The 27,870-nt window shown below is 47.0% G+C and overlaps 1 protein-coding gene across 1 annotated transcript in view; it reads right to left on the minus strand.

The window, feature by feature from the left end:
• The window catches only part of LOC147702654 (neuropeptide Y receptor type 2-like), a 223,614-nt gene extending 196,204 nt beyond the window's left edge, over window positions 1–27,410 (minus strand). Inside the window, exon 1 of the mRNA XM_086928815.1 lies at window positions 26,739–27,410. The gene's annotated coding sequence lies outside the window, so the exon portion shown is untranslated. The remainder of the gene's footprint in view (window positions 1–26,738) is intronic.
• Window positions 27,411–27,870: the final 460 nt, after the last annotated feature.

Genomic DNA, 27,870 nt, shown 5'->3' on the forward strand with positions numbered 1-27,870 from the left:
GTAAACCGGCTGGTCATTCCAGCTGGCTTCCGACGGGCTCGAAGAGCCTGTCCGCCAGTTTGAAGCCAGTTAGTAATGTCAAGGGCAGGCCTTTCCGCTCTAGAGATTACAATGCATGGTTTCATACATGGTTTCCATGCTGGCCTGTCCAACATAGAAACCATGTCGGAACACATGTTTGGGGGCCCCCAGCAGGTCCCTCTTTGGTGTATGGCCTCTGCTTGGAGGCTGAGGTGGCACCTATGGTGCCCCCTGTTGATCCCTGCACCTTGTGGTGCCTGCCCCGGGGTGCAGGGATGAACTGCACCTCGCTTCCCTCAATTAGAGCTTGTCTTGAGAATGTGAGGATTGTTTGGTGTTCAATATTTTTGTTTCCGTGAGTGTTGTTATGCTTTATTAGTTTTATGTGTATCTGTAGGCAATATTTGTTTTTTCTTTCTATTTGCTTTCGATATTGCTGTATTTTAGATATTATTTTATGCTTTATTTTTATTATTGATATTTGTGTCTACTGCTTAAGTATAGTGTCACGATTTTTCATTGTTTGTATTTTTGGTGATATCTGTGTATGTCGATATGGTTTGCCAAAGAAATGTCGTACAACCTTCCAAAGAACATTAAATTAAGTTCAGTAACAGCCCGAGGCAGCAAGCAGATTTTGGCATCAACTCTGTTTGAATCAGTAGAACATAAGCACCCCAGTCCAAGATTGAACACCTCTTTGTTTCTAAAGGCATCACCATGGAAACCATGACATTTAATGGCACACACAAACATATAAGGTACTGCCTACTTCTATTTGCAATACTAATTCAGTTATATTTCATTTATGTTTTAATGTAGCTCTCTCGTAGGGCCTGATTACGAGTATGGCAGACCGAAGATCGCCATACTTGCTGTGGCTGTCTGACCGCTACCTCCTTGGCAGTGCCACCGCGCACCTATAACCATGGCAGTTCGACCACCAGAAAAAAAATGCCATTGCCAGAATTCTGGATCCCGTAGCAGCGGCAGTGAGGAAAGTGGCAGGAATGGCAGGTGATTCTTATGCCGGCACCGCCGTCCCAATAATGGCCTGCCTTTCTGACGACCTTTTATGGCGGGGACCCCGCCATGAAAACGTTGTTGGAAATGCAGTGAAGAGACCCCAAACTGGGCCCCGGGGCAATTTTGCTTAATTGGGAAAGAGCATGGAACACATGTTGTGCCCTCCTCTTATTTCACTGTTATGCGTGCACTGTGTGCCATGCATAACATGGTGCATGGTAGATAGTGCACCCAACATGCAAATAGCACTACCACAGTGGCAGCATATGCTTCAGGCTCTCTTAGAGGCAAAGCATGCCGCAGTCGTGACACTGGCAACACAACACCACCAGCCCGGCGGTGTAATCGTAATATGGTGTTTGGGATGCAGCCAGCTTGACGACGTTCTACCGACTGCCGCAGTGGCAGTCCGGCGCCTAGACCGCCAACATCGTAATCAGACTCTCAGTCAGGATGCCTCTTAAGATCACTAATAAAACCATAACTTGATTGGTAGCCTTCGAGATTCCCAAATGGAATAATTGACTCATGGCATACTTTTGTTAATATTTGAAAAATAGGTGGCTTTGATGTAATACATTATCAATCATATTGCCTTTTTCAGTTCCATATATCAAGAATAACAGCATGAGTGCTTAGCTTCTTAAAATCAATTTCTCACTCCTTAATTTCTTTTGTTTTATGTGGCAGGTATCAAAGAATACCAAAACAGACAGAGGGAGGGGGGTCGTAGGGAAAAATATTTAAAGACCTCACCTGGTTCAAAACCCCAAGTACAACTTTGACAAACACAAAGAACTCAGGGGGTCTATAGGCCAATACTCTGGCTAGCTATCCTTAACTCCACTTGATGAGTTAGTACCCAAGTAAACACAGTGCAGGTCGACAAGATCCAAACCACCGGTATGTGGATTGCCATCAAATGGACTTAGTGATCAATCATATCATATGGTCATCCAGCACATGAAATGGTAAGTCCCTTGTATCATAGAGACCAATTACCAATCAATGATGTATTGGACTGGATCATGCCCACAAACACTTATGGACTGCCATAGAACAGCTAATCATTAATGGCTAAGATAGTGATAAACAAGCAGTGCAAAAAGAAGAAATACGTGGTGATTTAAAATAGAGTGATGTGTCCAAAAAAGCTGCTATTTTTAATTAAAGTTAGGGCACATCCCCTAATTAAAAATGGAACAGTGCAAACAACAGTAAAACCAAATATCTGTCGGAAAAAAAGGCCAACATGTTTCTGCCTGTCGGGCTATTAGTCCCTTGGCATTCATCAGGGCCTCTGCTCTCAAAATATTGCTACTGCTACAAAATGTGATAACCCAAAAACATAAGTAAATATGTAAAGAAAAATATAGGTTGAAATAAATACAACCTGTCAGATGCTAATCCTCCATGTCAGTGGATGTAAATGAACATCTACAAAAAGATGTGAAGTAAAACAACATTAATATAATATAGTGTTCTCAAGTTTCCAACACACTAGTTCCAGCATGTCACAATGTTTTAACAAAAATGAATTAAATTATTCTCACCCAGTTTGACAGGGGACTGGACCTCACCTCACCTGGACCGTGCTCAGGTATTCGAGGCCCGCTCTATGGAAAAAAGAGGCCAGAAAAAAGGGGGGATTATAGAGCTACTCATCAGCAGGCTCCATTGTTCCCTTGAATCCTTTAGTCACTCAGTTCTTCTTAATCCGATTTTTGGGTTCAATAATAGAACTGCTCCTCAGTCTATTGTTGCACAAAGTTACCAGAACATATACCTTCATCAGTGGCATTATACACACTCAGTATCTAAAATACATTGAAGAAGGTATCCATGACACAAGGTTGAACCTCAATCACGTAAATATACCTGAGGTAGTGGGGGGAATGGCTAGCTCACTTAATAAAACAATATTACCGTTATCAAGGAAGCTATATAAATGGACAATCTAACCTTTACATTTAGCAGAAGATCAGAACTAAGACTGTGCTTTTACTTGGTATGCCCAAAGGACCACTGTGACCTTCGTCTTTCACCAAACAATCATTTTATCAAAACGTTCGATCTACATCAGTGCTGTGGCTTAATGTACTCAAGCAGCGAACAAACAAACAAAAAGCCCAAGCCTGCCAGACAAAACCTTCATCTAAAATACAGCAAACACAGGTCTAAGGCAATGTTATCAGGTAAGAGTCTGAATTCTTCTTACCTCTCCTTCGGTACCTCTAAACTGTACCTGAGTCTTTGGGGAAAGCACCCATCTGAGTGTTGAGGGAGTATTTATCCTCCAAACATACAGGGGACTATTTTGCATTGGGCTCGAAACTAAAGCGCAAGAGTTTTTTCATTTGGTTATCCCAACTGTTATACTTAATTAATGCCCAAACCGACCTATAATCGGCATTATATGCTCTCATAGCCTGTATGTATTGGTTCAGGTCAGTAATTGTCTTCTTGATGTTAGTTTCGAGCAAGTTAGATCCATAATTAGTTTTCTGACAGGTTTGTAAAATATCCAAATACAATAGAATTGCTATTACTTTTGGATTACATTTGATTACTTTTTAGATTACTTTCAGGATTACCTTTTCTACTCAGTGTGATATGCCCAGATATCACACTGGGACATTTCCTAGATAAAAGGGGAGTAAAGCAGTTTTCATCAAGTCGCAGTTTCCTATGTTTCCATACAAGCACCCTCAAGACTTAAAAATGTTTTAGAGGAAAACAGTCAATGAAATCCTATGGAGAAAAAATAGGTTATATGTTTTCAGGTAGGTAAACGGCATTTGGGGTTGAGTTTCTGGTGTTTGAACATGAGGTCCGTCAGGGTCATGGATGCACTCAAAAAGCACCCTCAACCACAGTAGGGTGGAGGGGTGCAGAGTGCTGAGCCCCTATGTTAGCCTAAGGGACTGGGGGCTGTAAATGGGTGTTTGCTCTCCAGCAGGCCTCAAGGTTGAGGGAGCATCGCTCCTGGGGTTAGGCTCAGAGCAAAGGAGGATCCAAGTTAGCACCCAAGGTGCACCCACAGCGGCACAGGGATAGGCTGGGAGCAGGGTGCTGGATCGACTTCGGGTGACCTGTTGTGTTGAATGGGGAAGTTCCAGTCAGAACAAACATTGCAGGCTCAGGCACGAAGGGTGTCGGGCATCGGGTATCGGGTGCAGACTCGCGGATTCGGACGGAGCCAGAGTCTGGTTTCTTGAGCAAGTCCAGTGCTAACAGGAGACAAAGTCTTTGTAGTGAAGGCAGGGCAGGTGCTCTGGGTTCTGAGGGGCTGCTGGCTACAAGACACACTGGGATTCTGATGGAGCAGGTCTAAAGGCCGGTGGGGCTGGGGCCAAGTCAGTTTGTGCACTCCTCTTCTTCCTTCAGCACTGCTCTTTGGACCTTCTTCTTCTTCTTGTTTCTCAGTGGAGGCAAGCTTCGGGGTTGCCCTATATATAAAATGTAGGGGCATGTCAGGTAGGTACAGGTCATGACTAATGGGCCCCTTCCTTGGGGTGGGTACACCTCCATTTATGCCACCTTCCAGTGGGAGGGGGGCATAAGCCTCACTCTGCTTGGTTGGGTTCCACCATCTTCAAGATGGCGAGGACTGAGAGTTGTGCGTCACCTCGCTTCCCCCGCCTGGGGGTGGGTTTGGCAAAGGTGGGCACACCTCTCTTGCTATCTTGGTTTTCCTACTGATTCTCACTCCAAAGTGGGGGTCAAAACAAGTGGGGGTCGGTTTGGTGGGAGTAGCAAATGGATGGGCCAGCTAAGCAAGGTGCAAGCCTTTGAAGCTTCCCGTTTGTGGACTTTGCCCATCCTGGGGCAAGAGGCTTGGCACCTTGACCCAGGATGTGCTTTGTTTTAGGACCAAGAGAATGGGAGGCTCTCAACCCAGGGGTCAAGAAACATGTCTGATGATGGTAGCTGGTGAGCCCCAACTCAGCCAGTACCCAAGAGTTGGGTCGCTTTTCAGGAGCATCTCTAAGATGCCCTTTGAGTGCACTTGGCATTAAACCCCACACTGGCATCAGTGTGGGTTTAATGTGCTGTGAAGTTTGATATCAAACTTTACTGGTTTCTGCAAAGCTATTACGGCGCTGTGGAGTTTGTAATGACAAACTCCCAGACCAGATACTCTTTATGGCTTTGCTTGCCCTTACAATGTCTAAGAATTGACCTAGACATTGTAGGGGTACAGTGCTCATGCACCTCAACCCTCACCAGTGGATTAGTGCACCTCGCTAGAGGGGTGGGTTACCTATACCATAGGCAGTGGGTTGTAGGCATGGCACACAGGGATGTGTGCCATGTTGGATTTCACTTTGCTCTGCACCAAAACGTGCAGCCTGCAAGGGCAGTCTATGTGTATTAACCCCTTGAAAGCTCATGACGAGCTGAGCTCGTCATGAGCCTCGGCGCTCCGGTGCTCATGATGAGCTCGGCTCGTCATGAGCCGTGGAACGCTCGCATGCTGGGATAATTCCCCTGCTGTGCTGAGCGTTCCACGGGAACGGGTGTGCCCGTGATGAGCTGAGCTCGTCATGAGCACAGGAGCGACGTGCCTCATGACGAGCTCAGCTCGTCATGAGCATGTGAGCGCTGAGCGCACCCCCCTACCCCCCAGCACAGCGGGGGAATATCCCCCGCAGCGAAGGGGTTAAAGTGCATGGCCTCTAAGGGTGGCACAATATGTGCTGCAGTCCTTAGAAGCCTTCCCTGGTCACAGTGCTCTTGGTACCCATGGCACCTTTTCCAAGGGACTTACATGTGGCCAGAGAGTTGCCAATTGGGTTTGCAAAAGTACAGTTTTATGGAAAGAACCTAGGTCCTGGGTACCTGGTTGTCAGGAACCTAGTGCACACTTAGTCAAAGAGCATAACCATCAGGCAAAAAGTTGGGGGCAACCATGCAAAAAGAGGCACTTTCCTACACCTAATATGATTTGGAATGGGTTGCATACCGCAGTTCGTGGTCCAGAAAAACTTGCACTGCCTGCATCCTGCAGTGCACCTGTTCAAATCCTAATAAGATTCTGCACTGGATTACAGTGTTTGACCAAGACATCCTTAGGTAACCTGTAAGTCGCAAGCTCCTGTCCTGGTAAATGGTTAAGTGGACCATGTTCCTATTGCAACCTTCTACTTGTAACCAGCAGGGCTTAGGTTTGAATCCTCACTGATCCCCATCAAATGTTCACCCTACTGAGCATGATGAAATATTCACGGTTGTGTTTTGTTGAGTTATTGGAATTTGCATTGTACACTGTCATTAGCATGTACTCAAAATGTTTCATAATCAACACCTTATGCTAACTACCAAAAAATCAGGTTGTATTATGAGCTATACAAACACTGATTATTAACATAATTAGACACACACTTCAAAATGCATGTTATACATTATATGTTATGTGCATTGAATAGCCGTGATTTTTTCTTTGCATATATTGAAGACGTGAATTGCTGTTGATTTTCCATTCTGCCTTCATCACACAAATTGTTTCTTTCGAAATTCTTTTTAAAAGACCTTGAAAAAATTACACATTTACATCAACTTATCTTTTGGCCAACTCGTGGGCAGAGTACATCATTGTGTCCATTAATGGCCTTCTGAGACTTTTGACAATATGTGGTACTGTCCTGTTCTGCTGACTTGCGGCATCTGCTCTAGGACATAACCCTGACAGAAAGCAATATATTAGTGATTGCCCTTCAAGCGGTGCTTTTATAGAGTGAGCAGAGAGGGATTCTTTCTTTTCAATCTCTAATCACATATCTATTTCACAGTGAAAGATTGTCTGAAGTCCTCAGAGACAGACTAAAAGTTGGACCAAAGAACCGAAAAAACAGTGTGTTAGATTCTGCAATCAAATAGGTCACCTCTGTCAAAATACATCAAACCTGTTAGCATCTTCAAGTCACTTTCTCCCCAGCGGGCAGCTTCATGGGGTTCCCAAGGGTAGAACATAAAACAAATCTCCCTGAAATATTTGGGCATATCCCTGTAAAGGTTGTCTCCTGTTGGGACAGAAAGCCCCCCTGCTTGTTACTGTGCTGCTCTACGTGGGTTTCTTGCAGTCTCTCTACTTTTGCGAGGCATTTATCTCAGTGAACATGACAATCATATATGCTTACCATGGGCCCCATTTTTAATGGCAATTCAAGATGGAGGTTTGACTGAGGATTTTCCCGGTCTTTAACCTGGGAGCCTGACCTGGAATATTTCTTACTCCTCAGACCCATACTTTCACTGTAGCGGGTGTCAGTATTCAGTGGTAGAAGGTGTTCTATTCCTCCGTTGGAATTTACCTCCTGTCCCCTCCAGAGCACTCCTAGGTCAGCCCTATCTGGCCATGCTCAAACTGGCCCTGAGTGTGCCTACCGGTGTCTGTGCTCCAGTCTTCGGGTGACCATGGAGGGGCCAGGCACAGCCTTATTGGAGGAGTCGCCAAAGCCGAATGGTTTCACTACAGTTTTCGTTTTTCATTTAAAATACTTAATTTCTGTCAAAGACCATAAAAGTAACAACATTGATTGAACAATATATGAGCCTGACTAACAATTGTAAAAACATTTTGTTAAAAGTGTATTTCAGGGGCCTACAAAAAAAACACCACAATCCCATTAAAAGAGTCAATAAAACCCAAAAATATACAATTTCTAAAAGAAAATAATCACATCATCAGGACAATACATGAAGTATGCATACAATCAATGGGATAGATATTTGATCAAAAAGGTTAAAGTAGTTTAGGGTGGCCAGACGTCCCGGATTTGCCCGGACAGTCCTGGTTTTTCACCAGCAGTCCCGGCAGATTTCAGCAATTGTGGTTCACGTCCCGATTTTTAGAGGGGGGGTCAACTAAAAATAGTGAGAGGCATTTTTTGGGGTTTTCTAATGCTGTGCTAGTTAGCAGCTGTTATAAGTAAGCAATTTAATTAATAGGTAGGATGTTGGTTGTAAAAATTACATTTTATTTATGTTTTAATGCATCTTCTGTGATCCTATGTTGATGAGACCTGTCATTCTGCGCCATTCGGTGGATGAAAAATTGTAGTCCTTCTTCTATTTTTCCAAAATGTCCCGGATTTTGGTTCTCAAGATATGATCACCCTAAAGTAGTTGGTGTCCGGTAAAAACCTAACCTGCATGCATTGAGACTTGGTGCCTCATTTAAAAATTACTTTGAACCAGACTCCTCAGCCTTGAATGTCTTTTATATGGAGACCTATAGACCCAGTTCTGGGGCAACAGCTGATCGAGTCTGGTCACAGTCAATAGAGACGGAAAGATAGGAAAATGTATGCCGTATTGGTCAAATGCTCCCCAAATATAAAACAATTAGAGAGGTGGTGTCTACCCTACATATTCTCAGTGCTACCTTATACTTACAGACTCCTAAGAAAGGCCATAGAGGGACAATCCAACATTGATGCTGTTTATTATAGATTGGGCAAAAAGCAATAGGTGGTACTATGCTCCATCACACCCTCTACGCGCTGGACAAAGTTTACCACCTCCCGGACTACCCTTCCATTTAGCAGTAAACGTGGCGAGGGGGATAGCGCCCAACCTGAATCTTTTATAAAGGGCTTTGGTAAAAGGTGCATCAATCTCAACCATTTACACCTCAAGGGCTCAGGAAGGCTTGAGATCTAAGAAGTGTTCAGCCACTACCCTTAACCTTGCTGTTTCTTCTGCTTCATCTAAATGTGCTCCAAGTATAGGGACTTCAGCTGTTTGGCAGAGGATGGTGAGATGGTGGATGTGTTTAACCGATACTCCAACAGGCCCAAAGACTCAAGGGTTTGCTTCAAGTATTTCAACCAGGGATGCATCATCCATCCCTTTTAACTATTCAAGATGTGTCTTAGGCCCGCCCTATAATCTTACAATTCAGGGGTGGACCAGACTCGAAAGCAGTATAATATTGGTTTGAGACAGACTATATGGGAGAAGTACCAAAAGCCTAAATCTTGTTAAAAAACAGGCGTATGCTATTGAGGAGCTAATGGCCACCCTCAAAAAATTGTTTTTAGCTCCCTCCCTCCTCCCCCCTCAATGCATTTATATTACCATAGTCCCAAAGTTCTGCACCATAAGCTGTGTCGTGGAGAAACGGGATTGTGAGAGCTTTCATTTGCGAATCTTAGGATAGCAGCCACCTTATGGTTCAATATGTCATGTCGTTATGCCTGACTCTGCCTCGGGACAGAGCAGGCAAGCAGGAAAGGGCGGTTCCGGAAACGGGAACCGGAACGACGTTTAGTTTGTAAGCCAGTTATGATCTGGCAGGGAATAAAGAAGGAGGTATAGAAATCAGCTCTGACTCTATTGTCTGTTTTGTTAGGGCAACGCGACATTGGCGATGAAGGTGGGATACACACACTCCCACAAGCAGAGTCGCGCAACCCAGCCGCATGCATGCGGCCCGAACAGCGAGTCCGCAGTTCACCCCACCGGCAGCGCAGGAAAGGCACGAAAAACAAAGCCCGGCACTGGGAACTGCCAGAAGCTGAGACCTGCCAGATGACACCGCGCTGCTGCTCGGAGACCACAGAGCAAGCAAGAAGCTTGCGCCTCCCTGCACGAACGATCTCGGAGGAGCCCCCGAATACCGAGCAGCGCTACGGTGGGCGCGAAGGCGCCGCCCACTCGCGGAGACGCGAAAGACACCAGAAACACGAGGGTGAGTCCCGCTTCAGCAGCGAGAGAAGAAGCGCGACTGAGGAATAAAAAGCGCGACTGTGGCAGCCTCCATAGAACAAGCAAGCGAGTGGGTAGAAAGTATCTAGGCCCGAAGACACAGCGTCCCACACGGCGGCCATTTTAAGGTCAGGCGCTGGCCATTGAGTAACCCACGCTTCAAATACGGCGGCCATCTTGGAGTCAGGCAATCCAGTCCAAGCCACAAACCCAACAGAAAAGTGTGGGAAAGTAAATTCTGCAATAACCAAAGAGCAAGTGACCTCACATACAACCCTCATGCATCTACAACAAAGCCCCGCAACAACCAAAGAGCGGGAGAACAACAACAAAAGAGCGAGAGGACTCACAGACAGCCAAACCAAGCCACCGCTCACACATGTCTAACACTGCGCCCGACAGCACCTCTGGGGGAAACGCTGTAGCAGGCCCAGCAGCACAAGCTAACGCAGCCATGATGCCTCAGGCGCCCATGGGGGCACCCTTCATGCGGCAACCATAGCCGCTGGCGCTGACGCCTGGCAATATCATGGGGCCTGCGTGGAAAAGCTGGAGTGAAGATTTCGAGGATTACATGGAAGGATCCTTGGTACAAGACCCCAAGCGAAAACTCGTAGCCTTAAGAAACTTAGTAGGCCAAGAAATAGCACAAATCATCAAAGAAATGCCAGATGCAGCGACTGCCACATATGACGAAGTAAAGACTGCCCTTGACAGACGATTCCTCCACAAGCGCAATGTGGACTATGAACGGTACATGTTCAACCTGGCCACCCAAGAAAAAGAAGAGTGTATGAGTGATTTCATCATGCGCTTCAAAAGGATGACACGCTACTGTGAATTCGACAATTTCAAGACAGAAGACGCACTGCGACTCCGCATTATTGATGGATGCCAATCCGAATCATTACGCAGGCGACTCCTGAAGAAACAATACACCCTAGAAGAAATCGAGGAACTAACCAGAATTAACGACCAGGCAGAAAACATGCCAAACAAATGGAAACTCACAAACCTGACCGTAAAGAACATGCCCTCCGGGTGCAGGCACACAAAACCACCGACCTGCGACAAGCTCACACAGATCGAGCAAGCACAATTACACTCCTCGGAGAACATCATCAAGGCGAGAATCAAGACACAACAAGTCTACCAAACCAGCACCCGCATGTTATCGGTGTGGACAAGACTATCCACATTCGGGACAATGCCCAGCAATTGGTCAGCGATGTCACCGCTGCGGGAAGGACAATCATTTCGAGGCAGCGTGCCAGGCCAGACAATCAACACGCCGGTCCTCAATCCCGCGACGCGGCACACGGCATCATGCACGTGCCGTGACAGGGAGAGAAAGACGCTGGTCCAGCTCCTCAAGATCAAGCAATAGATCAACAAGCTCATATCAAACACGAGGCCGATCCACGAGCACGCATCACTCACGACGCCAAATGACAGCTTCACATCGAGCGCACAGATCCACGTCCAGTGACTCATCAACACACACGCCTGTGTCACAAGACAGTGACGAATACATCTGCATGGTATCTGACCCTGACCGATTGAAACGGTACCCCAAATTAGACATCATGATAGGGGATCACCCAGCAAAATTTGTCCTGGACTCAGGAGCATCACTGAATTATATCTGCGCACTGGAATATTACAACATGAAACCACGGCCTAAACTGGAGCCAGCAGTGGTTCGCATATTCACATGGATGTCACGGAAACCCCTGCCGTGCCTGGGTCGTTTTCACACAACCTTAACCTTCAAGGACAGGAAAATTCCAGCCTACGTCCACATAGTAGAAGGACCTGATGTCGCTGATTGTCTGCTCAGCTTACCAACAGCCGAAAGACTCAAACTAGTGGAACTTCTCTATATGACCGAGGATGCCCCTGACATCGTGGCAAAATTCCCGAACCTCTTCAAGGGATTGGGGAAACTGAATCATTTCAAGGTGAAATTGCACATTGATGAACGTGTAACACCCATCGCTCAGCACCACAGGAAGGTGCCTTTCCACTTACAGCAAGCCGTCGATGACGAGCTCCAAGATCTTCTAAAACAGATATCATCGAACGCATGTCGGGACCTACCCCATGGGTATCCCCGGTCGTAGTGGTCCCTAAAAAGGGACAGGACAACTAGGTTAGACTTTGTGTGGACATGCACGCACCCAACACCGCCATTGAGCGAGAGCGCCACCCGGGGCCACACATAAGTGACATGATCACGAGACTCAATGGTGCCACCGTGTTCTCCAAACTCGACCTTAATAAAGGTTATCACCAGTTGGAGCTTCATGACAAATCGAGATACATTACGACATTCACCACGCACCAAGGCCTCTTCCGTTACAAACGTTTGAACTTTGGCATTTCGTCGGCAGCCGAAATTTTCCAGGAAGCCATCCGGCGAGTCATTCAAGGAATCCCCAACGCATTCAACTATAGTGACGACTTATTAGTCTTCGGTAAGAATCAAACTGAGCACGACACCGCTCTGGACAGAGTATGTCACGCTCTGCTGAACGCCAACCTGACGCTCAATGCCAACAAGTGTGAGTTTCACAAGGACACCCTGAAATTCTATGGACACATTTTCTCCAGAGAAGGGATGAAGCCTGACCCCGAAAAGGTAGCTGCACTTGCTGACACCCCGACTCCCTGAGACGTGAGTGACCTCCGTTCTTTCCTCGGAATGGCGAGCTACTGTGCACGCTACATCCGCGACTACGCCACCATCAGCTACCCGCTTCGAGAACTCACACGTCAGGGACAACCTTTTGAATGGTCACATGCATGCGAACGAGCATTCCTGGAAATCAAACAGGCTGTCGGTTCAGCCATCAACCTTGCCTATTTCGACACAAACAAGAGAACAGAGATCACAGTCCACGCCAGCACGGTGGGCCTGGGCGCCATCTTGGCTCAATACCACGAACATTCTGACCAGCGCCACATCATCGCATATGCAAGCCGCAGCCTCACGGACACTGAAAAGGCATACTCTCAGTCAGAGAAGGAAAGCCTGGCCGTGGTGTGGGCGTGTGAACATTTCCACCTATTTGTATATGGAAAACACTTCACCATCGTCACCGACCACCAGGCACTGATCACAATCTTCGGCAATCCTAACGCCAAGATGCCGCCACGCATTGAACGGTGGGGACTGCGTCTCCAGGACTACATATACACCATCGTCCATAAGCCTGGAAAAGCTGAAAATCCAGCTGATTATATGTCTCGGCATCCCCTGATCAGTGCTACGACCGCTGGATTGTATTTGCACGAACCTAAAGTCCATTAATGTCCCTACGCCCCTACTCCAAACGTGGACTGATCATAAATTCATTGCCTTTCACCTCAAAACGGAAGAAATGAAAACTGCAAAACCAGATAAAGTTAGAAATGAGAAACCAACTCCATGCTGGACCAAAATCATAGAGCACCCTGATCTACCAAATTGGGTTAGAGAGAACAAACCAGAGACAGTAGGAAACGTTGCTATTGATAATCTTAGTTATGATAAATGGATGAGAGCCATAGGAGAGAAACTGACTTCCGGAAGAAACAAAAAATCAACTTCCAAACAGGGGAAAACCTCAGCTCCCTGGTTTACAGATGAACTGAAAGATACAAGACGTACAGTTCGTAGACTCGAACGTAAATGGCGTAAACATTACGACGAGGACGATCAGGCCAACTTCAAAACTGCAAGACAGAATTACCATGCACTTATTAAAAAAACTAAAACAATCTATTTTACCAAAAGAATAGAAACCTCACAGAATGATCAATAAGAAATATTTTGTATTGTCACATGTTTTCGAAACCCAAAAATCCTATCTCAGGACAGACCACCATCACAAAGTTTTTGCAATGAGATTGCAGATTACTTTGAACAAAAGATCGTAAACATCACCAAAAATGTTCCTGTTATTCCTGTAAATAAGGAACATAACTCGCAAGGAAGTAATCCTGGGACAACAACCAGATGGAATACTTTTGACCCGATTGATAAGGCAGACACTCTGCAAATTATGTCAAGAATTAAATCCGGATCGCCACTTGACCCATGCCATCCCTCACTAATTCAGGCGATTAAAGAGGACGTAAGCCCCATGATCAATGACATCATCAATGCCTCACTTCAATCTGGAGAAGTCCCCAGCGCGTGGAAAACTGCCATTGTAAAACCACTACAAAAAAAGGCCCTACATGATCCCTCTGTCCTAACAAACCTGCGACCGATTTCCCAACTCCCTGCACTGTGTAAAATGCACAGAAGCCCTGGTCAACAAACAGCTAACAACGTTCCTGGAGACAAACAACATTCTACACCCTAACCAGGCTGGTTTTAGAGCTAACCACTCTACTGAATCAGCTCTGTTATCCACAACAGAAACCATAAGAACTGCACTAGACCAGGGGGGTAAGGCTGTCCTTGTCCTCCTTGATTTATCGGCAGCTTTCGACACGGTGTCCCATACCATCTTATTACATCGCCTAGCTGAGGCTGGTATAGGGGGCACCGTGTTGAATTGGTTCACAAACTTTCTGTTACACAGAAAACAAATTATCAGGTTAGGGCAATTCTATTCAGAGGAGAAGGAGATTGGCTCAGGGGGACCACAGGGCTCTAGTCTGAGCCCTACCTTATTTAATCTGTACATGGCCCCCCTGATCAATCTAATTGTGTCCTTTAACGTGAATACGGTCGCATACGCCGACGACACCCAATTGGTCCTGATTCTGGATGAAGACACAGATAAAGCAGAACGAGACCTGAAAGAGTGTCTGACGGCGACTTTCAACTGGATGCATGAAAATCATCTGAAATGCAACTCTGCAAAAACAGAGATCATACCATTTGGGAAAAACAATTTATTTTCACCACTCACCTGTTGGCCATCTGATGCGGAGGCTCCTCCTAATACCATCAATGCAACTCGCAACCTGGGCATAAAATTTGACAATATGCTCTCTTTTAAGCAACAATCCAAAGAAATAGCAGCCGTATGCTTTAACATCATGAAAGGATTCCGTAAATTCTTTGACTATCTGCCATTGCCCGCTCGCCGAACAGTAGCAGTTGCTCTAATTACATCCAGAATTGACTACTGTAATAGTCTGTATGCAGGGGTAACAAAATCTACCCTGCACAAATTACAGATGATTCAAAATGCGGCAGCGAGGCTGGTCCTAAGGTTGCCTAGAAGATCATCAGCGTCAGCCGCCCTGAGCAAGCTGCATTGGCTTCCTATTCAGAAGCGGATCTTATTCAAAGTCATCGTGATCACATTTAGGTGTTTTCACAAACGTGGCCCAAAATACCTAAATAACAGATTTCACAGGTACCATCCCTCCAGAGAACTCAGATCAGCTACAGCTAATCTAATGACTGTCCCCAAGTATAAACTGGCCACCAAAGGGGGAAAGTCACTGGCAGTTCTTGGGGCCAAAGCCTGGAACACACTTCCCACGGACCTCCGCCTAATACCATCAGAACAGATTTTCAAAAAATCCTTAAAAACCTGGATCCACGGACTGTCAGAATCAAAATGTAAAACTCTGGTCTAATTATACACAACAACTGAAACGCAGACAAAAACATTGTACAACTTGTCAGCTATGAAGACAAAGCGCCAGGATGCTCCCTGGAGTGACAGAGCGCTATATAAAAACCCACAAACATCAAAACACTCCCTGGCTGATGACTATATCCATTTTGTCATCGATGCAGCATGTCCCCCTACAGTTCCCCTTGAGGCCATTCAAGAGGCATCGGCTCTAGACCCACTCATACAAGCAGTCATGGCCCGTATCCGCACGAACTCCTGGCGACATGTCAAAAACACGCCCCAAACTTCGGAAGAACACCTCCGTGATCTTACAGCCTTCCAACGCATACACGACGAACTCTCCATCAGTGACAATGGACTCCTTTGGAGAGGGGGGAGGATTGTGATCCCACACAAGTTACGCCAAGGAGTCATCAACCTGGCCCATGAAGGCCACAGAGGCATAAATGCCACAAAGAAGACCTTGAGGGAACGCGTCTGGTTCCCCACTTTAGATCAGATGGTAGAGTCAACTTTAAAGGACTGCATGACATGTCAGCTGGTCAGTAGCGAGGAACCTCCCGCCCCGCTCCAAATGTCAGAACTACCAGACGGAGTGTGGCAACAAGTCACAGTCGACTTCTTTGGACCACTGCAATCAGGACAGTACATCATAGTCGTCATGGACGAGTACTCGCGATTCCCCTTTGCACACCTGATACCATCCACCAGAGCAACGGCAGTCATCCCAATACTGGACGAGATCTTTGCAGCATGGGGCATTCCTTCACGAGTCAAATCTGACAACGGACCCCCGTTCAATGGCCATGAATTTACAGACTTTGCGGAACACCTCAACTTTAAACACCAAAAAATCACTCCACTGTGGCCCCAGGCCAACGGCATGGTGGAACGATTTATGGGGACATTAAAAAAGGCGATCCAGCAAGCGGGGCTAACACACCGAGACATCCAGCAGACTCTGAATGAAGTCTGAATGCGGACCACTCCGCACAACACCACAAATCAGTGCCCAGCCACTGTAATGCTAGGGAGGGCACCCCGCACTCGACTACCCACAATGAATGTTGCATCTCAATCACGGACCATCACCATTGATCATAACACCCTAGTCGAGATGGATCACGAGAAGAAACAGAAAATGAAAACATATGCGGATCGGCGCAGGCACGCCAAGGATGTCGACATCCAGGAAGGAGATTGGGTAATAGTACGGGGCGACCGGCGAACAAAAGCAGACAGCCGGTACCTCGACATTCCCCTACAGGTCAGCAAAAGGAAAGGAACCATGATCACAGCAAAGGCTGACCACAAGCAAATAACGAGGAACATATCGCATTTCAAGAGATGTAATCCTCACAATCACCGAGGATCCTCCTCGAGTCAAACCTCGAGTGACTCAGCAAGCCAAAGTGACAGCAACAACCAACATCACCACAGCCCTTTAAGAATCATCAGTAGTTCCAGTCAACATGTCCAAGCACCAGAGCAGGAGAGCCGTCCGAGACGCCAGATAAGAAAGCCCAGGCGGCTCGTCGAGGAAATGTGAGAGTCATTGAGACTTTGTACAAAAGGGGGAGATGTTATGTCATTATGCCTGACTCTGCCTCGGGACAGAGCAGGCAAGCAGGAAAGGGCGGTTCCGGAAATGGGAACCGGAACGACGTTTAGTTTGTAAGCCAGTTATGATCTGGCAAGGAATAAAGAAGGAGGTATAGAAATCAGCTCTGACTCCATTGTCTGTTTTGTTAGGGCAACGCGACACAATACAATATTGTTTTAGTGAACTGACTGGCACATGAATTAGAGCTGGATAAGTGAATTCCTAAATAATCAAAGTCAGGCACGCTCTCCAGCTCCTCCCGATCCAGGGCAAATGATCCTCTGAATCCCATATGCGGATGGATTACCATAGCCTTTGTTTTTTTGTATTATTAACCAGGTCATGTTTAGAGCAGAATGGTTTAAACCTTAGCAGTAGGGTCTCAAAGCCTTTTGGGGTTTTATATACTAACAGAGTGTCATCTGCATACAATAAGGCTGGTATTTTGATGCCTCCAAACAACAGGGAATCATTGTCGCAGTTCATAAGATATTCAACCCAGCTGTCAATGAAGAGAAGAAACAGCGTGGGGAGCAAGGATACATCTTTACCCAACTCCCTTAGTGACTCGACTCTGAAGCAGTCTGTGGTTTCCCCATTTACTCCCCAGTTAATTTGAGCAAAATTGTCACTATGGAGATGGATTATGATATCAAAAAGTGGACTGGGGAGCCCCAAGTACCTAAGGGTACGCCAAAGCTTTTCTCTGGGAATCTTATCAAATGCCACTTTTAGGACGACGAAAGCAATGTAGAGACTGCCCCTGTTTAAATCAACCTCTCTTCACCTAATAATTAGTCAACCAAAGACCTGGTAGACTCTGCTCGTTTTAGATCGTAATCCTGCCTGAAACAGGGCCAAGATTTCATTGTCATCGATCCAAGAAAGAAAGCAGTCTAGTATTAGGTTACAAAATATATTTTGACACTAGAGTTAATTGGTCATCTTTAGGGATAAATACTGGGCAGCTGGCCTACCCAGGATGCCTGAATTGCTCATCGACCAGACAATATTTACAAACCCGTGAGGAGGAGAAGAGTGATGCACTCAAGGGTTGCACATCTGATTGATAGCGCCCCTGCCAGGCTAAGAACTGAACCTGGATCCTGCTCGGACTGCCTGGAGGGAAGGAGCCTTGCCTCCTGTGGAGAGGGTGCTAGACGGTACACTTAGATATGAGAAGCTCGCCTAAAAAAGGAGACCAAAAGCCCAGCTTCCTGATGTGAAAGAACTGTGCTGGAATAACAAGAAACCAGAGCTGTCTAAATTGATTGTGGCACTGGAGAAGGAACAGAACCTACAGCAATTGTCTTCAAAGACTGATGTGCTGCATTACCTCTAACTCAACCAGCGTGTCCCTAGCTTCCTCAATCAGGGATGCTTGAATTTGGCCATATCTACTGGCTTGGAGAGTATGTATTTGGTAGCTAGGTGAGCTGAGCTGGGCTCAATACCAGAGTTCGTTATAAAATCTGTGCAGTGATGGCAGAGTAGGCAGCTCTGGGAGGTCTGCCTGTGTTTGGTTTGAATCCAAGGCTCATGCTAAAACGTTCACCCCTTTGCAGGCCAGGGATCTCAGCAGCGGCGGCCGGTGCAGGTAACTGCGGTAGGGCAGGGCGGGAGGGGGTAAATCGACAGACAATGGAATAGGGAAGATAAAATGAAGAAATCGTCCTTCGTCGTCTGCCGACTCCCCCGCCTCTCCATGCTTAGCTGCACCGTCCGCGACTGGATCTCAGTGTGTAGGTACTGAGAACCATCACAAGTCCCCCAGCAGACTCTCATAGTTGTGCCACTAGGCCCCCGTAGTCCACCCCTTTGTTCTAGAGTCTTTTCGAAAGTTAAATTTTCTAAACAAAGATGGAGGTCCCTCTAATATTGTCAACAAACACAGACATTTTGGTCCCCATTTGCTACCTCAAAGTTATGGCGTTTAAAAGGTGTTTACACAGAATATCGGAAACAAAAATATTGTGGGACAAAATATCTTGTCAAGAATTTCAAAGACAAAAAGATCATGAAGGTTAAGTTTCTATAGGTCACCAAACTTTTACTACATATAATATAACTCCACATATATGTGCCTTGACGATACATATGTCTTCAAGGTACGAAGATGTGGAGTTCAGAATACTAAATCTACATGTACCTATTTGCTCTTACCTTCTCTATAATTTGGTCTTCGATATTTTTGATATTATATTATGTCCACGCGATATTTGTGCTTCTGACATTCTGTCAGTGATCAGATGAAAATAAAACTGGGGCGGTATATTCAGTGTAAATGACAGCAGTGGCGAAATCGCTTTCGTGATTGTCTGCTCACACAAGTGTCTTCTTCCTCACGCCTTTAACAGAAAATGTCACTCCTGAATGAAGGCACAGTCCGCAGCCTTCTGTTTTGGAGTATTCTTGTATAGAAGAACGCCCACCATTGTTGGCATCCTCGTGGCACTGTGTGTTGTCTCGGATTAGCAGAGGTGTCTGACAGTTGTGGGGTTCCCTTTCATGGGAGCACCACAGAAAGGTTGTGTCTCACAGCTACCTCAACAGCCTTTTAGTGCAAGTGTCAGGGTCAGTGGCGTAATGAAACTTTAGGGAACCCCCTGCAAAGCACATGGAGGGGGCACCCCCCGGCGGTCAGGACTACCACCTACCACTTTGCCCCGGCCACCCAAAATTCTGGCATATTTTGATTTGAAACCTCCAACATTTAAATGAAATGCCCCTATATTGTCTTTCTCAAAGTTCTAATGAGAAAGTGGGAAACCCTCTTAACATTTAAGCTACGCTCTTTGTAACAATAATGTCAAAAGCAGATTATTTAACTGAGGCAGCAATCAGAACAATGCCAAGAAGCGTTTCTATTGTCTCAAGCAACTGCCTCTGGCTGAAGAACAACTATACGCAAAACTTTGAAAGACAAACCCAAACCTGCAATTCCATAAAAACGTGACTGACAATATACACTTGTGCCCATTCACGGATTGGCTTTGCCCCTTGCTTCCCCAGTGGCCATCACTGTTACCACCTACATGTTGTTTTTCTTCCCCGGGACAACAATTGGACATTGACCAGACCTTGAACCTATCCCCTAACCTGCCTACACATCAGGACTTGGAACCTGCGGAACGTACCCCAGACTGTGGAGACCTAGCGATTTGGCTCATGCCCGGTGGAGCTACCATATAGCTAAAGAGGAGATGGGTTGTGGACTCCCCCTGCCCCCCCCCCCGCCATCATCTACCCAGCTGGACCTTGGGCAGATTTTTCCCTCGTCTGTACGTCCTATCTTCCTCCTACCCCTTTACCCTATCCCCTTACCCTTCCTTGCTCCATTCACTGTCCCCTATGTTCTTTAAATGCTTTTCTTGATACTTACGTAACTTTTAACTGATGTAAATTGCAACATTATTGTTCCTCATGTAAGGCGCTCTGATTCCCTCGGGTCTAGCCAGCGCTATATAATAACTCATTAATTAAATTTGTTCCCATTTAGTACTCTTTCTCTCTTTGTCTAGCTCCTAGCTCCTTTCCCCTCTCCCATGAATCTCTCATCTTGCTTGCTAGTCTGCCTAGCCCCCTGTCCTTTGTGCCCTTTGACTAAGCACTCCTTCTCCCCTTGTTGGGGAAAGACCCAATATTTATACTCTGGAGTTTCAGCGAACCTGCTGAGAGAGTCCACTGCACCAAGGGAGCCACTCACAGCTGAGGTATGGTATGGCACCCCTTGACAAAGTACTCCCTCTCCCCTTTTTGGGGAAGGATCCAGAATGTAGGCCTTAGAGTCTCAAAGACCCCTCTGAGAGAGTCCACTGTGTAAAGGGGGCCTCCGCAACTGAGATAGGGAAGTGATACCACTTCCCCTGGGATCATAGCTTACTGGACTTTGGACATTGCTTTGACTCGTCTACCGGTTTGTGTCCCCGTCGCCCCTCCCCTCCTCTTCCCATGCGGTGTCCTTCACCCTCCCCTCATCTTTCCCACCTTCATTACCTGTCTACTTCCCCAGCTCCTTCCCCCTCACCTGAATCTTTCCCCCTGCCTGCTTTTCCCCTTACGTATTTGTGCTTATTGTTTATCTCGACCATACAAGTAACTATGTTGCCATGCTCTAATAACTGTGTAACCTTTGTAACTATGTAACTTGTAACTATGATCTGATGCTCATGTATAGCGCTCTGATACCTCCGGGTCTAGCCAGCGCTATATAAAACCTTAAAATAAATAAAATTAAAATAAGCCTCAGATACCAAATCAGAGAAGCGAAAACAAAAGTCCTTAGTTGGCTGGGCTATTGAAACCAGGGGCGCAACTAGACCCGAACTTCAGGGGGGCTACCACTCCCAGCCAGGGCTGGACCTAGCACTGGTCGCACATGGTCCCACAGTCTTTTTTGGCGCCCCTCCCCCATTCATCCTTTTCCATGAATTCCCTCACTACCACTCGCCAACAATGCACTCATCTCCCTAAAGCACCTTTCTAACAAACAGTTCATGTTTTTGGGGAGTTTTATTAATTTACGGACACCATAATTAAGTCATTTATCTGGCAAAGTGTGGGTAGTCATAGGGAATGTTTATTTTTGTGTGATATGATCCGGTAGGTTTTCTCATTTTCCATGAGAGGCTTGGCTGAAGATGTTACTTTTAATGTAACTCCGCCTTCAGATTGATCACAGCAGTTTTATTTTTTTGCTCTTAATCAGTGAAAATGCAAAGTGTGTTTCCTTTGTAAATGTTACTGGGAAATCCAGAAGTGATTATAGGGCATAGGGAGAACCAAAAATACACAGGTGTAAGGGGAGATTGGAAAACACAAACATCCCACCCTTCTCCCTGAGAGGAATCCACAGGGGCTGAGTCTATAAAAGTGCGACATTACTTGATTTTTCTGGCAAGAGGGGAGGCTAGCATTAGGCATAGCCTTGTATTAACCACTTCTGAGCAGCATCTTAAAAGTCAGAACTCTAAACACCACATAACCGGCAGACATTACTCGTTCAGTCAGGACTGATGAAAGAAACAAGTACGGGGCTTCAGACACCAGGCTTCTCCATAGAGAACTGAGTCCATGAACCCACACCGTAGCAGGTGACTAGTAATCGCCCCACGCCCCATTGCCTGCTCTCCGGACCCATAAACCTGCAGTAATTGCACGCCGCACCTGTGGGGGCTCCCCGAGGTCTCTGCTTCCCCCTTTCTCTCTAAACACGAAGGGAGGGCGGATTATCGTTAGTGGCCGCTTGGTTAATCTCCCCTTTCAGCTTTGCCTCCTTTTTAATAGCCAATTTCAGAGCTCCCGGAGACACCTCGCGACGGTGACGACAATCATTGGAAGTGCAGTGTGCTCTTGTAGAGCTCTGGATTGGTGGAAGACGGTGTCATCCGGGGAGAGAGCCGTGGGTAGTTGAGATGAAATTAGTAGGGGGAATGAGTTCTGGGGAAAGGGTGTGATCTATTACAGGGATGTGGTTAGCGGTGGGGACGTGGCCATGATAAAGAGTGCATTCTAGAAAGAAACATGGTAAGTGAACTACACTTGGGGACGATTACGTGTTTGGTGGTGTGGCGCCGGGTCCACCCCGCCACCACACCCAGGCCCGGACTGGCCGTAGCAGGCACCTGGCAATCCCCCGGTGCGCGGCACGGGTAGGGGACGGTTTTGGGTCTCTGGGGGCCGATTTTGTTACAGGGCCGTTTTTGCAGCATGGCCCTTTTACAAAATCGGCTGCCAAATGGCCCTGACAAAGAGCTCGGCGGCCCCCCCCAACCCCCGTAGGAGGGGGGAGGGGGGGGGGGGCGAGGGCCGGCGGAGCACTTTGCCAGGGCCGGTTTTGGTTCCCAGTCCGGCCCTGACCACACTGCCAAACCTGTGGGGAGGCCACCCACCAGATTACGAGTATAACTCGTGTCTGGCGGGCGGTTTTTTGGGCGTTCCACAGGGGTGGCTTTAAAAACAGGCACTCCAAGAGGATCGTCCAAAACAGTTCCTGCACAGCATGGACTGAAAAGCCCATACCATGCAGGTACTGAAGTGGATTTACAGAACGGGGCACCTGTAAGGCCCTCATTGTTTCCTGTCTGCCAGGGTTACATGGAGGAGGAACCGCCATGGAATGTATGTTGTTACATTGCGTACCAATACCACGCGTGCCATTACAACGCGGGTATTACTACGCGATGTCAATGACAATGACATGCCATTACATCGCAAACTTTTACCACGACTATGCCTTTACCACGCATGCCATTACAACGCAAAGGCATGCATGGTAAAGGTATAATCATAGTAAAAGTTTGCAAGGTAAGTGAATTTACCCTGCCCTACACTAAACCCTAATGTAGTACCCCTGCATGACCCACCCCCAACCCCCAGACCTCTCCCTACATTTACACTACCCCCAGCACGACCCCCTACACTACCCTCAGTCCTCTCCCTACATTTACACTACCCCCCGCATGACCCCCTACACTACGCCCAGCACGACCCCCTACACTACCCAAACACCACTACACTACCCTAAACCCTGAAACACTACCCCAGAACGACCCCCTACACTACACAAACACTACTGCACTACCCTAAACCCTAAAGCACTACCCCAGCACGACCCCCTACACTACTCAAACACCACTGCACTACCCTAAACCTTAAAACACTACCCCCAGCACGACTCCTACTCCCTACACTACACAAACACCACTGCCCTAAACCCTAAAACACTATCCCCAGCACGACCCCCTACACTACCCAAACACCACTACACTACCCCAAACCCTGAAACGCCATACCCAGCGCGACCCCCTACACTACCCAAACAACACTGCACTACCCTAAACCCAAAAACGCTACTACCAGCACGACCCCTACACTACTCAAACACCACTGCACTACCCTGTACCCTAACACTACCCCAGCACGACCCCGTACACTACCCAAACACCACTCACAACCCTAAACACTAAAACACTACGACACTACAACACTACCCTAAACCACTACCCACACTACTCCAACCCCAAGCACAATCACGCTTACCTCTTTTTTCTCGTGGTTCCTCTCCAGCGTCGCCGTCTCTGCTCCCGGTTCCCGCATCCTGCTTCACGTCGAGAGGCGGTACAGGTTGTTGTAAGGAAACGGAAGACCCTCTGTTTCCTCACATTGAGGTGGATCGGCATTACATCGCATGCGTTGTAACAGCGCAAGCGATGTAAAAACACGCGTAGTAATGCCTACGCGTTGTTACATCGCATGCGTTGTTACACTTGCGATGTAATGACATTGCGGGGAAGCAGCTGCATTGTAATGGCTGTTTCCCCGCCATGTAAACCCTGACAAAGAGGAAACTTCTAGTATACTTGGAGGAACTTTGGCCGTCCAGCCAAGCATATAGATGCCTCCTGACCACCACAACACCGCCAAGGAATGGTGGTTCCCTTGCGGCTGTGGTGGAGCTGTGGTGGTCCCACCACCCATCTCATAATAGGGTGGTGGGGGAGACAGCCACCACTGCGCCCCGCGAGCCTGGCATTCCATGGACTGCCAGACTCGAAATTATTCCTTAGTCTTGTGAAGGAGTAGCAGTTTAGGTAGTTGACATGTGGTTTGGTGTAAGAAATGCACTTTAGTGGAGGTGTTGTTTAGTGGAGATGTGATTAGTGCAGCAGATAAGGTTTATTGGAAGAGTCATGGCTGCCGAACAAGACATGGTCTTATGAAGGAGATGTGGTCAGTGATAGGATGTTGTGTAGTCTAGGAGATATGAGAACTGAGAATGCATAGTGTGGAGGAAGGGAAATGATCTTAGGGAGGAGGTGTGTCTTATTGAAGCAGGGGTGTAACGCAGGGCCCAGGAGCCCCTGAGGAGCAGGGGCCCCCAAGCCTTAAGGGGGCCACAACTCTTCATGGCCCCGATTCAGCCCAAGGCCAATAAATATCTATGAAATATGGGAGACTCAGGGGACCCTCTTCGCATTCTGCAGGGGGCCCCATCATTCTGCATTACACCACTGTATGGGAGGTGTTCTTTAGAGATGATGTGGTAAAGTGGAAGAGGCGTTGGAAGTACAGAAGGGGTTAGGGAGTTTGACATGGTCTTGCGGTGGTCATGATGTCCAGCAGAGGACCCGTTGGTAATTGTGATGCAGTGCAGTGATGCAGATATTGCCTTGTGATGGAGATGTGCCATGGTGGAGCTGATGTAGGCTAGTGCGAGGGATTTGGTCTAGTAGAGAAGATCTGGTCCCTTGGAGGAAATGGTTCTTGAGGAGGTGATGTGGTGTAGAAGAGTGGCATGGTGAAGAGCAGAAGGTGTGGTACTGGGAAGGAAGGGGGCTCTCATGGCGGTCGTAGACTAGTGGAAGATATGTGGTGGCGGTAGCTGTGATGTGGTCAAGTGGAGCAGACACAATCAAGTGAAGGTGATTTGTAGTAGTGGAGCAGATTTAGTCTGGTGGAGATGTGGGCTGGTGGTGACGTGTAGAGGGATCTAGTGGGGAGATGAAGGCTGGAGGCTGAGGGGAAACAACCTTTACAATGTAACTTTTACAACGCACTACCATTACAACAAAACTTTTACAACGCAACATCAATTACATTGCATGCCATTACAACACAACCCTTACAACGCATGACACTACAACACATACCACTACAATGCATGTCACTACAACGCAGTCATTACAACGCATACCATTACAAAGCATACCATTACAACGCATAGTACCCTTACACTATCGAAAACTTACCCTACTGTTGCACCCTTTGGAGTTAGAATAGTAATTTTTACCCCTACACTATCCAATACTTACCCTACTGTTGCATCCCCTGGAGTTAGAATAGTAATTTTTACCCCTAAACTATCCAACACTTACCATACATGCAATGTAATGTTATGCGTTGTAATGGTATGCATTGTAAAGGTAGTATGCGTTGTAATGGAATGCGTTGTAAAGGGAGTTTTTAAAAATTCGTTGTAATGGCATGCGTTGTAATGTAATGCGTTCTAATGGATGTTGCATTGTAAAAAATGCGTTGTAAAGGTATGCGTTGTAAAAGTATGCGTTGTAACGACATACATCCAGGCTGAGAGCGGCTCTTGCTCCTGGAGATACAGTATCAGCTGGAATCACTGTTCTCATCTCAATCTAATTGTATGACACTGCTACATTTTGGAGATCTTAGAAAAATATCAAATACATCTTTATCACTTTTGTAATCCTCTTTTTATATAGTTTATATTGTAATGCAATCTGACATCAGGCTAAAGCAGCAAGCACTAGCTTCTCAAGCACACATGTGAAGGCAGGAGCAGGGCACGCCACTTTCAAGCATTCTCCTGGCACTGCGCAGGCAGAAGCATGCAGCAGCTCCTCTTCCTCACACAGATACAAGCACCTACACAAGCGCATCACCCACCCAGCTATAATAAAGAGTACACAGTAGCAGCAGGCTGTAGCAGTCCGCAAAGAACAGCTGCAGCACAGGCAGCGGCAGCGCGTGCAGAGGTTGCATGGAGTACACGTGCAGCGCTGGCTGTGACAATGCAAATATCCCTCTGAAGCTCAGTAAGACCATCAAATGCACCAACAGTGCAAGCTTCCCTCTTACATGAAATAACACAGGGCGCGCATCCCATGTATACTGTACAGACGCGGTACTCCAGTCAGAGGAAATGCATACATATGCATGCATATGAATATATACTGGGGTTAGTATATTTTGCTCCAGAGTGGAATGCGTTGCTGCCCCTTGTTTATTCGAATGACAGCGAAAAGTGTACTCACATGCCCGTCTCACCGCACCATTCCGTTGACCCTCAAGTCTGGAAGTCTGGACCCCTGGACCCCTCTTCCTCGCGTGCACTGTTCTCCCGAAGAGACCGTCACAAGGCGCTATCCAGGTACCACAGGTGGTGCACGCGGGCCCCCGTCCTCATCCCGGAGAGGGGGCGGGTCAGGGAGCCTGACTGAGGAGGTCTCTCAGAGCCGCGGTGTCTCGGACGGGTGTCCCCGGTGTCTCCCGCTCGGAGGCTCGCTCTGTGTCCGGGTCTCACGCGGCGCCGGTGGGAAGCTCCAGTCCATGCCCGTGAGCGTGCACCAGGGTCTGAGCGCTAGGGAAGGGAGGGCTCCCTGAGCAGTGCAGTGTGGGCTGGCCATGCTCCCAGGGAGGGCTCGCCGCTCTGTCTATGCATAGTTTAATGAAGAGGCATGGATGGGAAGGTGTTCCTGTGCGTGTGCGTATGTCTGTTAAAATGCCTGTCTCTGTACCTCACATTTGGCTTGTATGAGTTTCTGTATTTTTGCGCGTGTGTAAGCTTCTGTTTGGGAATGTGCTAGTTTGCATGTTTGTCGGAGTTTGCGCGCCGGGCTGTCCTTGGGCTGGGATACATGATGCATTTGTGTATCAGTTAGCAGCTTCAATATGTGTTTGTGTCCGTGCCGTGCATGTGTCATTGTGACAATTCATAGGTATGCCAGGTTACTCCAGGGCATCGAAGCCACTTGAGCAACTGAGTCAGCCCTCGCCTTTTTAGCCAGACCACAATGGATTATTATTGTTTTCCATTCTAAGGGCAGCACTAAAAGGCAGAGAATAGAAAATGATGTGAGGTAAAAATCCAGTGTCTGGAAATCTTGTATGCGTCATAGAACAGCCTGGGAGCATATGTGCGTACACGCTCTTTAGTCTGTAACCTGTCATTTCTCTTTCTACCAGCCTCTGAATCCTGATGGGGTGGAAGAGTGGCGCTGTGTCCATAGCCAGCATGAACTATTGTCCTTTACTTATCTGTACAAGGCCATTTTGATTTTGATACTAATGCACTATATGGACTTTTCTATTGATATATTTGATATTACTAAAGCATGATGAACTTCTCATCACTTCCAACATCATCGTACTGTTTTGAGCAATTTT

This window comes from Lissotriton vulgaris, chromosome 7 (genome assembly GCF_964263255.1).
Source record: "Lissotriton vulgaris chromosome 7, aLisVul1.2, whole genome shotgun sequence".
In the NCBI taxonomy this organism is placed as follows: Eukaryota; Metazoa; Chordata; class Amphibia; order Caudata; family Salamandridae; genus Lissotriton; species Lissotriton vulgaris.